Here is a 12,931-nt window from a genome sequence, read left to right on the forward strand (position 1 = left end):
AAAGTTTTTATTACCCGTTTTACTTAGTAACATTTGGTGACCAGAAGTGGCCATGGGGCCATAAAATAAAAAAACCTTTTCGGGGGTGGAAATGTTTCGGTCCATGAGGCCCAAAATATTATTCCGGAGTTTAGTCTATCGTTGGGATCTTTAGAGGAACATACCTCCTGGCATAAGTTGAGCCAAACATAGAAATAAAATATAAAGTGTGCAAACTAAAAGTGTTACTTATTTCAATCTCATATTCCAATACTGGGTTTATTGGATGGATATGAATGAGGAAGGTTGAGATAGCCCAGCGATTTCGACTATTTTGTTTCGATAGAGTTAGGGAATAGATTGACAGATTTTATTAAAACACAACAGTTGAGTCGTTTGAATTTTTAAAATAATCTTTAACAATTTGATACTTTTGTTTAGGGTGTGTCCTAGACAATATTGTGACGATGGTATCGTCAGTCGTTATTCTTGAGTTCTATTTTCGGTTATTGTTTAATTCAGATTAAATTCCTCAATAGTCCTCAACAAAGTTACGACCACTGGACATAAGTCTTGTCCAGGAGACGATAATACTGGTAAATGTGGTTTGAACCGAGGAAACATTGTCGTCGTCCTGGAGAAAACTCTCAGGGGTGGAGTATCGGAGCCACACGAGAAGGAAAATGAGGAAAAGGAAATCTAGAACTCACCGTAGCAATAGCGAGACTCATCCCCTCCATCGTCAAACTTTTGGATGATCGAGGACCACTCGACCCCATCGGAAAATTCGCGAGGACAACGAGGATCACAACACACATTAAGACGCTAATTCTTTAAGAGGTCTCCTCGCGAGGCTTCAAAAATCAATCGTCAGCACTTCTATCTAATATTGATACCATGGAATTTCTTGCACCAAGTCAACATCACACCTGTCCTTTCACCAAATCACGCATTTCGTGGGGGGGTGTAGCTCAGATGGTAGAGCGCTCGCTTAGCATGCGAGAGGTACCGGGATCGATACCCGGCACCTCCAATTTATTTTTAATTTTTTAGGCAAAAAAATAACTGAACAGCGCATTATCACTCGCAATTATTCCGTAGAAAACAACTTCAATGGAAACAGCAAGAAAAACCCGTTGATTAACTCGAATGATATTTTTTGTTACCAGGTAGACCGTAACTTCCCACGATTATTCTTATCGATATGACAAAGTTCAGGAGACATCATATCAACTGTAAATATTGTCACATCTGCGCAAATGAAAAATTATTTCTTCATTTTTCTGTTTTATCGTATTTTTACCACACAAATATGAGAGCTGTTGACCGTGCTCCAGATATCCAAGATCAACTCTTCCATTTTTCATAGTTTTAAGTCTAACACATGTTGATACTTTCTGTAGTTGTATTAACAAATTATGATTTTATAAAGAAATTAATGGAGGCTATAAATTTTAAAGAAAATGGAATTGTCAGCAAAGTTGAAGTGACTACATTTTAGAATTTTCTTTTCCAAATTTCAACTTCCATCGCATCTCGACCAAAATCTGACATTTTATGACTCTTCACTAGGCAACTGCTCCTGAAATATCTGCTTCTCTAACAATGCACCGAGTAACGGTTTCAGTAACAAATTTATGCGACAATAGACAGTTATTGTCGACGCCTAAACCAAAATATACGGATCTCACCAATCACGAGGGGTTTTTAAATCCCGGTATATTGACACAGGGGTGGAGAGTGGTCCATTGTGGTGAAGATGGGTACGTGTTAATAAAAAAGATAAAACTGACAGTATGAAAGCGACCCCTGCCACAAGGCAGAAGTCTTGCAAAAATAAAGAAATCCCTGATAATGTGGATGCGATTTGATGATTGTCATGTGGTGACAGTCATAAAAATCTTCGTTTCAGTGCATTTAAAATTGCGTCCACCTCTGCAACAAAAACCCTTATAATTCGAAAAGAAGGGGAAATGAGTTAACAAGCTTTTAACTCATTTCCCCTTCTTTTTCCGATGGTTGTCGAGAAAAAAAAACAGGAAAAACGGATAAAGACGATCATAAAAACCGCACGTGTACATGGGTTTCCGTTCGCAACGGGTGAACCCCCTGGAGATATGCCCCAGGCGATGGCGCCATGCAACTGCTGAATGCCTGAAATATAAGTTCGTGATAATGCTCGAGAAAATTCTCAAGACTAGAAAAACTAGTCTGAAATTCAGAGAGATGGTCCTATTTGATTTTTACCAAAACCTTTGTACTGCAGAAGTTGCATAATTTTTAGTTTCTCAAGGGAAAAATTATTTCTAAACAAAACTTCTGGTTTTATCTCAAGACATTCGGAATTTTTCGTAGGAAAATTAGCCGATAGGGCACATGTCCGTGTCTAATGTCTGAAATTAAGACGTCTTGGAGATACAAGCCTTCACAGTGGGAGAGGGGGTCGGAATTAAATTAAATATCATTGTTTGACTCACATTTGTGTTCCCCAGTTCCTCTACCTCGGTTTCATCACAGAACACCAAGTCACGGTTAACCGTTACGAAAAGGGGGAGAACTGAAGGGAGGAATATTGTACAAAAGGTAATAAAAGTATTGAAAAATTTCACGATGTAAAATCCAACAATTTGTACCAATGATTTTTACGATTATGATGTTTTTATGATTCAATTGTCATACTTTACGACTTTGTTTTCGTTGCTGCGACATGCAACACAGCATGAAATAAGAGAAAAAAAAGGAAAAACAGCAGCTGAAGATCCATTGGATTAGATCTTAAGAGGTATAAAAATGAAAGAAATTCAGGATCGAGTGAAGAAAATTTTTCCAGCAATAATGCAATAATACAATCGATTTTGCCATCGATTGCAGATATTATCCGGGGCGAAAAACAACGGGCAGAGAACAAAGGAAACTAGATAACACTGGTTTCCATTGGCCTATCAAAGTTTAAGATAAAAAAATGAAAATGAAAATACAATAATCTCGACATTTGTTATTATCAAAAAGAAATGAATGCAGATGCATCAATCTCCACACGTCACAGCTGATAACATGTGTTGGCTCTTATTTTCGGAACAACAATCGATACCGATAATGACCCACCAACCTCAGAACTTGGATCAATAATTAAGTCTTTATCATTTTCCCTGGTGCAATGCGGAAACAAATTGCATCATGCAGATCGAGTAAGATCCCGTGGATGATGAGACGTTCTGCTATTGTGGGAATAGCCGGGGTTGGTTTCACCTCTTGTGACCCTGCCGACGTTTACTTGAACATTGTCTAGTCAATAACCCAGTTCTCTTTATCTTCAGAAATTTTAGATAAACAGGCGGGAGATAAGGGTCTCGCCAATTCGTTGTGTGGTGTATTTCAGTGGATTTTGCAGTGGCAAAAGGGGTACGACTCTGATTTTTATACCGACGCTATTTGCCACTTGTAACCCGTAGTATTTCACCTTAAAAATTCGGGAAAACTAATTGCAAAATTATATCTCGATCATTTCTAGACATATGAACTATGTGCAGTTGAACAAAATCAAATCCGGGGGGTCAGAGGGCAACGTATCTAATATTTGATACATTTTATGATCAAAAAAAAATTTTGTCGGTCTTCTACTATCCCTTTACGGTATCATTAATTGCATGAACACTAATGAACCAAAAATACTGAATGAACAATTGTAAATATAAATAGGAAAGTGCAAATTTAGTCCTGGCATATTTCAAATGATTTTTGATCCTCCAGAATTCGACCGGTTTTTGTATTTTTTAAGTAAAAAAATAGATAAAAAAATTCTGCGCGTGGATAACTAGAAAAAGATTTGGAAAATTCTGAAATTTCTGGCGTAATATTTACACAACAGGAATTTTTAAAAATCTACGCGTTCACTGAGACAAACCCGAATTATAGAATCCATACGTCAAACGGGAGAAATCTGTAGAAGATTGGGCCATTGAAGATTTTTATTCATATCACCACTGATTGAATTTCAATAATATTATTAGAGGGGCCCTTGCAGTCACCCAATATTTTCGGTCCCTTCGAATAGACCCTACAAACATTCCTTTGAAACCGCTCAAGACTATTCATCCCTCACCTCGAAATAACTCTCAATTACGTTCGCCATTCAATGATCAACAGCCCTTAAAGACCTGTCCTCCAATTGACCTACATTCGCAGTAGCCGCTTGTACCCCTATTGAGTCCGCAAAAGCGAAGTACAACACCAGTCAGACCCAGTGGGGTGAGTTCTCTTGGAGCACTCTCATGTCGCTCCCCCAGGGCCCAAGAGAGGGTTCTCAAATTCTATCACACTATCGAGTTTTTTTTTTATTGAATAACAGCTGCATTTCAATCGATTATCGATGGAGGTTCTGGAGTCATCGCAGTGATTTTGAGTTTACAAATTTTCAATTGGGAAGAGCCATCTCTCGACCAGTGGTAACAATTCGACAGGTGCACGAACAGTTCAAAGTTGGTATTCCTTTGAACTTTCCCAGCATTATTCAATACTTCGGTTTGCAGTACTGAAGGTTTACATTAGATCAAACGCCTCGCCGACTAGAATTATCTTCACGTCTTGTTACAATATTTGTGGAGCCTTAAAAATTGAATTGTCAGTTGTCCTGATACCCGGGGAGGGCTTTAGCAGAGGTTCTGTCGAGCCCAATATTTTCTCAAGCGAATTAAATGTTTGAGGAATGTAGTCATGGTTCAAATTCAGAAAATCTAGACATCAAAAAAATTTGAGATCAGCAATGAAAAATTGTCGACTGGGGAAAGACGAGAAATATTTTGACGAATAGTTGGATCTTTGATTATCGTGTGAATAAACATTAACATTCTCATAATTCCACAGGTGTCAGAGTTAATTACTCCGGATTCTGCAGTCTAGATGATTGACAGAGTTGAAGTAAACAAGTTGATGATTGGATTAAATAGAATTTAGATATCGTTATTTTTGCTGATGAATGAGGAATAAAAATTGCTTCTGAAATTTCAAACGAAATTTTTTAACCAAAACTTATTCATACTAAATTTATGGAAATTATATTTGCGCTAATTAATCCCTTTATTATGTTAAAAATTCCAGTGGTGTATGTGTCTTGTGAAAAATTTGACTCTAATTTCCGGTAGAATGATGGAGAATTCTTATCAGCTAGTACTGTCTCTGAAATTTCCAGGAATTACCTCATTAAAAAGTTTACGACTTGAAGTCGCCTTTTTATATTCATTCTTAAATTTATCGTAGAAAATTTCTCATCATTCAGTTCATTTTGTCTAGAATTTTCTGGTACTTAAAATATATCTATCTATCTACACCATTACAACTAAATTTCTGCAATGGTATCGCTTCGAAAATCAAAGGAACTTGACAGAATTTAATTTCATTGTCACTCCCCTACACTCCTTACAGCGTTAGAATAATTTTTCTTCTTCTAACGAGGATAAAATTAAATTCAGAAATAAGTCGAAAATTAATGAGTAACAATTGTCCTGAATTTTCTCGCCTGAATGATTCACTCCATGAAAAAATCGATTTTAAGTGCAATTAAAATAGATAAAGAAATATATCTGTCTATTCATAATAATAAAACTCCTGCAATGATATCACTCTCGAAATCAGGAGTAACCTCAGCAATATTTAATTTAATTCTCACCCATCCACACTAATAACAGGATTATCGTAATTTCCGTTCTTCTAATCGCGATGAAATTAACATGAATTATTGTCAAATGAACAACGGATCGTGATAGCTGTGGGGCACCTCTAACAACTACCAATTGTCCCAAAGTATTTTTCCTTCTCGAGAGATGACTGTTAAGATAAATATTCCGAGTTAATTTGTCGTGAAAGACACCTCTCCGGATAACGAACACGCTGGCTATCCCTGAATTTGGCTTCCTCATTTTTTTTCTCGTGTTTCTCCTTTGTGTGACAAGGGCAGGGGGAAAGTCGAACGAACCGACCCTGAAGGCCCTTCACTTGAAGCCGGGTCTTTGTGCCACAAGCCAAAATGGGAATGCGTAATAATTCAAACGGTCCGTCGAATTAGCTTTCAGTTGCGACAAAGAAGTAGAAAAAATCGAATATGGGGAGACGAAGAAAGGGGATCGAGTTACTTTTTCCGCACACAAACTCTTTGAAAAAAAAAAAATGCTCCGAGTATTTTCCGGAGAACTTATCAGATTCTATTGTATCTGGATCACGAGAATTATGTGATGAATTTTAATAACTTATAGACGAAATCAATTAGTCGTTGAAATCAATGGGTTGAATCAATGAGTGAGATTCAATAAATGTGAGGAAGTTCTGAAATTGATTTTTCAACATGTAATTATTTTTTGTTTAACAATGAATTAATCAATTTGAATGACTAACTATGAAATGTCCGAATAAATGTCACTCGAAGCTCAGGAATAAATTGACAATTAAATTATATTGAATTAAATTGTATATTGAAACGACTCACTCATATTAAATTAAATATTCATTAATGTTTTCCATTTCATTAATGACACCGCGAAGATCGAGCATTTCACTGACAAAATTTCATGGAATTTCAGTGGAACCGAAACATTATGAACGCTTTAAATTACCGTCCCGTAATTAAGCTTCCTCCTACTTGGTATACTATGTCAAGGAAAAATGCGTTCAATGACCCGCACTCTCACTTCTTAATAATTGACAAATATTTCGGTACGATATACGATAAAATGAACGATGGGAATTGATGTCATTGTTATAGCCCACCGGCAAGGTAATGGAAAATAGACTCGTGACCCGATAATATTTGATCGTAAACGACATTGAGACTCATCATTACCGTAATAATGAAATAATGTTAATGGAATATCTTGCGTCTGGCGATTTTCGACAATAACTCCAATCAATTCACGTCAGCAGTGATTAGATATCGATGGTAGCGTCAGATTGGCTGCAATTCTCGCGGAATTTACCAGCATTGCGTCTGTAGCTGCTAGTCATATGCCTCCCATACAGCTGTTTTCCCGTTAATGACGTGAATGTCCCGAGATAAGCCACATATTAATCATCCTCGGTCTCAGTTCGTCATCGGCTACCGCGGAATTGCAGAAATTGTTGAAATCCGATGATGAATACCCGGTATGGGCCTCTCGCAGTCGCGTGGACATGTCTGTCTTCATTATATGGTGGTCATATAGGAAAACGTCCAAATTGCCTATCAGTAGTGACGGCATCTATCGACCATCTAATACACTCTAATACACTATTTCCTAGAAAATTCCAGATCATTCTAAAACAGTTATTTATTTATTCGATGCAAACTATTCTGTCCCATGTGGTAAAAATTTCAAAATTTTAGAACAGAAGTTTCCGAAATCAGTTGCAGTGTAAATGAAAACATGATGATGAGAAAAAAGATCGCGATAGATTATCTAATTTATTTTTTAAGCCTTTGGAAATGGCAGATGAAACATAATGACCTGAATGTCGATATTTTCCCCCAAAAAATTGCAAATATTTATGCTGCCCTCGTGCTCGGTTTTTTGAATTAATTATCAATTTTCAAATTTCATGTTCATGAACCAAAGTACCAAATCATCTTATTCTTATATAATTTAAAAACCCAGTGGAGGAGATTATATTCCCTCTCAGATTCTTGAACCAGTCAAAATCATTAAAATGCAATAACTCGTGGTACACCTTATTTCGAACTGTTCTCACCGTTTCGAGTCTATAACCTACTTTCGGGAAAAATTAATTTCTCATACAGTATTGCCCTGCTTTATGCCGAAGAGCACCGATTTATAGACCGAACTCAACCGTCGATCGATCGAATATTCATGTTATTTTCTTAGCCGAGGAATTTCATTGCCCAGGAAAGCGATATATCTCAGTTAATTTGCGTTGAGGGCTTCTGAATTTTGAGGTACGTGTTTATCGTCTGCCGAAGAGGATCACCAGTTGAGGCGAGGTGTCCACGCCAAACACGTAGAATTGTCCCTTGTTACAGAACTGAACAATCGAGATTTCAGGGACGTGCTTGTGTAGGTTTTTTTATTTTCCTGCGGTTGTACATCAACGAGAACAATTGAGGATTAAATATGTGGAATCACTGAGAGGTGACCTTATGCGTCGATTCCAGACGCTTCCGGATCTCTAGCTAATGCCTAACTCATGAATCAATTTACAGGTGATTCTTTCACGCGATTATTCGTTATGAAGGAACGTGTCTGTTGGAATGAATACATTTAATCGGGAATTGATTTGAATTGATCGATTTGTAGATGAAAATTGGTACAAGTGTTTCATAACTGGGGGGATAAACATGGTCAGCCTAACGAGCTCATTGGATTGTGCTCCAAAAAGATGTTAAATGAATGTCTAAATTAATCACTTGCTCCTTAATTATTGAAAAAAAGGTTTTCAATGCAATTTTTTAAATAAAAAAATAAATAATCCTCTCAGTTTCGTTGGAAGTGCAAAAGAAACCTCAAAATTCATGAAAAAAAAATTCCCAGGACTGGAATATAACAGAAAAAAGCTGGAAAATTCCTGTTTTTTTTTCTTCCCCCCTTTTGCATATAAAAATGCATCAAGTAAACGTGTGCACAAAAACGTGACTCATCCTACCGTTAAAGATTACCTCATACCCACGCACGATTGGACTTATTAGCCTCTCAGATTGATTGTGAGTGTTAAAGTGGTGCGACTGACGAGTACCTCATTGGTAATTCACGCTATTCCATTGCCGAGGCATTATCCTCTGTCTCACTCGAGCAGGTAACACTGGCGTGTGGTTTTTTTTTTTCTCTTTGCGGTCGCGTGTGTCCATGGAACGCATGCACAGGTGCATGCATTGATGCGACACTCATTCGCCCGGGGGCACACACAAGTTTAGATTACCCGCGAGCCGTTGCCAGGCGGGATATATCTGTCGGTGACTTGTTTTCCCCCTCCACCATCATTTTCTTTCGCTAGTTGTGTTTCCGGTTAGACACTAATTCTCAAATGCTTCTGTCAGTGCAGAAATCATCGATACCAAAGAATTTTTCACAGAATAACGACTTTAACGTTCCTCCAATGGAAGAAAAAGAAAAAAAGAAAAGAAGAAAACCTTTGAAGAAAAACTTTCTCTAGGGAAATTACTCGGCGAATTGCAGTCCTACACTGAGGGAAAAATTCTTGAAAAATTACGGAATAGTTATGAATTTTTTCTGAAACTTTCTGGACTTTTCCTGATAATTCACTAAAAAAGTGCGTAACTGCTCCGTAATTTTTACCGAACATTATTTTGACTGGAAGATTACGGTACAGGCACGTAATTTATAAAAAAATTATCTCTCCGCATAACTGAGGAATTTCAAAAAGTCACCATGAATTATATTTTGAATGGGCCGTGAAATTCCTGCTCCTAAAAAATCCTTACAAAAAATCCAACGATTTAGAAAAACCCTTTTTCCAAAATTGTCTTTAAATAACGAACTCCGTTAATGTAAAATTTTCTTTATATCCGGTGTGAATACTTTTTTTTACCACTAGAACTAAAAAAAAAATGATAATCTCTTCTTGCTCATCGATATCACGAAAAATAAAGTAGATTTCCATGACAGGTCGTCCCTGAGGTGATGAAGGTGCCAATTACAGTCGTGGTATCTAGAATTACGTAACAGAAGCGGTTCCCTCTCCACATAATTCCCTATCCCCCGTCACCCCCTCACCGCTCCACCGAAACGGGAGCGAAAACAAGTTGGTATATTCACCTCTGGTGCGTTGGTTAGGTAGCGAAGGTAAAAAAGGTAAGACAGACTGTACTAAAAGTGTAAAAAAAAAACAGACCCCGATGAGACTGCACGGTACTATCCTCTGGCACCAGGCCGTCTGCAAGAGTCGCACGTCAGTCGTTGCCAACCGCATGCACAACCTCTGTTCTTCCCTCTCTTTTCTTCTCGAGTTCTTCTGGGTGAACGGGCAAAATAGTCGACTTCCCCTCATCCCCCCCGCCCCCCTCTAGCCATCCCTTTTGGGAAACACCGCCGGCCTTTTATTTCCACGGATGCATTACGCCTAGGTTTTGGGGTAGGAAGACGAGACCGATTGTATCTGGATCAAGTGACTTGAGAGGGGATGAACACTTCGAGGGAAAAATATATCGCAAGAAATTATATCGTTAAAGGTATAATGAAGACGTGAAGTGAATAAAGAATTGGATAAAAATCCTTATTAACGAAATAAAAATTGTGTTAAAAAATATTAACTGAGTTTCATAGATTTGATTTGAGTTTTTGAGAGTCACATTGAATACGACTTAAAGATTGAAGTCATGAAATGTCCGATTTCACCTAAAATTCGAGAAGGAATATAAACATGAGAAGTCTTTCATTTATTTACATTTACATCTTAATATGAATGTTGATATGAATATTTTGTTTTAAAAAATAGTCCAACGAATCAGTATTACAACTCAAATTCAAACTTGTGAAAATAAAATAAAGACTTTGCAGAAAAGTCCGCGCAAACTTTTGATCTAATGAGGCTTCAATAAGAAGTTCAACAACAGAAATTTAAAAAAACATCTCGAGTACTTGGAAATCCTTACAAAGTGGAACATTGTCCATCCCTCAGGCAGATAATCAAAGAAATAAGACCTCCCCGCGTACCTCGATGTTCATGAAAAATGACGAGAGAAATTTTCAAGCGTGAGATAAATCGGTACATTAACTCTCCATTTAGTCTGAAAAATTTCACCACAGTGATGGCCCCAAAGGAATAGTGAGACACTTGCTGAGAGTCACTCATAGACGGAAATGTAAATTGCCAATGGTTACACGGGGAACGTAAAAGCCAATGCTAGTTGCTTAGAACGGGCTTTGAAACAACTTCAGTTAAATTGCTTTCACAGAGTATGAAGCAATGACTATTAACTCATTTTTCTCTCGGTCTTCGTTGGCAGTATTGTTGATGTAATGGCACAACATTGGGAAGCGCTAAACATCATCGTATTTCCTTTGCAATTGTAAAAATGTCCCGATGGTAGGAAAAATTAATTTATCGCCGTAATTAAGAGGAAAGTTTTTCCGGATTGACAAGAGAGCTATTCCATAAACATGTGTGAGGTATCGGATATCTTCTACAACTCAGGGCCAGACTTTCGTCTAAAGAAATGACGAATGCGGCGTTTTTCATGAGGAATACAGCGTTGACGACCTCCTGACGAGATGGAAATTTAGGCAGTTTCCCCTAGCAACCCCGGTGAGAGCACAACTAGGACCTTCTGTTTGCGTTCATCTTGACTTGTATTTTGTTAATCAACTTCACAATACATGTAGCAAGCACTTTGTCAAGTTTCGAATGTTTGGAAAAATCTTTATCGAACACACACTGATTTATTCTACAAGTATAGCACAAGCCTTGAGATCACGCAACAAGAGTATACGCAACATAATTGATAACGTTCGTGTGGGGAATATTTTGACATTAGCTCGAACAAGTGATCCATTGTAAAAGTCACCGAGAAATACCGCAAACACTTCGTCCGTTTACGACCTAAACAACTCAACACGTGAACAACCGAATAGACAAAAGGGCCTGGTCTTTGGGGCAGAACTGTCACCCTGGACGAACCGAGGGCTAGAGACTTTATATACGAGCATAATTCTGAATAGAGAATTATTTGAATGAATTTATTTCAATACTTCCACACACTTGTAAAATACTTACTAGACTATTTTTTTTTCACTCAAATTATTTCTGGTGTCAGGCGGAGTGGAAAATTCAGTGAAGATTATTTTTCCGATTGGATTGAAGGCGCGCCTTCTAGGAAGCGCGTGGATGCATTTAAACGAGCGTTTTTCTGCGGTTGGAATACCGATCCAGTGGTGATACAAAGGGGGCGTGCCCGTAAGGTGATGCTACGCGATGAGAATGATGCGTGAGCATGATCTTCGTGACTCAGGATATTCAATTGCAAATAAAGTAGGAAAGAAGATCGAAGGACAGACGATGAGTTGAATTAAATCAGATCATTTCAAATGATTTGTCTATCCGACACGTCGTGTGTCAGGACATTACATAAAAGAGTCCTTTGACAAACGTGACTTATTGATAATCCCTTGATGTTCAAGGTACCAAAGTTGGGGGTAGATCTTCGCTTCCTGGGGGATATCTCCAAGCCAGTCAACTAGTCCCAAGTATTTTCTTGGTGTTTATGCTGTCATGTCAGCGGTCCCCGGACAGATCGCCCTAAAATGTATCCTATACCGCTTCGAAAAATTCCCTCGCAAAATTTAATGAAACCCGCGTCTTAAAAATGGACTAAGGTGACTTAATTCCTCGGCTGTACTGAAAATGTCTTGTGTAATGAGCATCGAGGCACTCTGTCCACCAGAGCAACCTAGAACTCAGTCCATAGATCATTATTCATTCTGCTGCCGTCGACATCTGACAAATTGCAATGATATACCATTCAAATACACATACGTATGCCATACTGAAACAATCAGCCCTCTCCTACCACCCACCCTCCCCTGATTATGTTCACTCCGATATACATCGCTGGTCGGTGGAGATTTCCTTTGTCCTCATAATGTAATCCCCTTTTGTGCACCCAATCCCCTATGATTTATGACTAATGGATGACTTTAAAATTCACCACCTCAGTCACTAGTATTTCACTTCGTTGGCCTAATGCTGATGAAGCTCAGAATCCACCGATGTAACTGGGTTACCATTTACCTCACTCGCATGAGTATATCCACAAATGTTTTGTTAGATGAGATACGTTCGTGGAATGGCTTTCGAAGTAAGGTGATTCGACTTAGCGATCGAAAATATCCTTCGCATTTGGGGGCCTCCCGAAATATCCAACAGAGTTGCTCAGCCTCACCGCTTGTTTTCTACGGTCACTACACGACTGCAAGAAATTCACCACTCCATGTCTCAATAAATTGGGTGAGAAAAAAAG

At 38.1% G+C, this 12,931-nt stretch overlaps 1 protein-coding gene and 1 non-coding gene across 2 annotated transcripts in view; one reads left to right on the top strand and one right to left on the bottom strand.

The window, feature by feature from the left end:
• LOC135166539 (sestrin homolog) overlaps positions 1 to 12,931 on the bottom strand; it is a 112,443-nt gene that overhangs the window by 26,127 nt on the left and 73,385 nt on the right. The window lies entirely within an intron of this gene.
• Positions 940 to 1,012, top strand: Trnaa-agc (transfer RNA alanine (anticodon AGC)). The gene has a single exon. It is a non-coding gene; the product is annotated as a tRNA-Ala (tRNA).

Source organism: Diachasmimorpha longicaudata, chromosome 10 (genome assembly GCF_034640455.1).
Source record: "Diachasmimorpha longicaudata isolate KC_UGA_2023 chromosome 10, iyDiaLong2, whole genome shotgun sequence".
Lineage (NCBI taxonomy): Eukaryota > Metazoa > Arthropoda > Insecta > Hymenoptera > Braconidae > Diachasmimorpha > Diachasmimorpha longicaudata.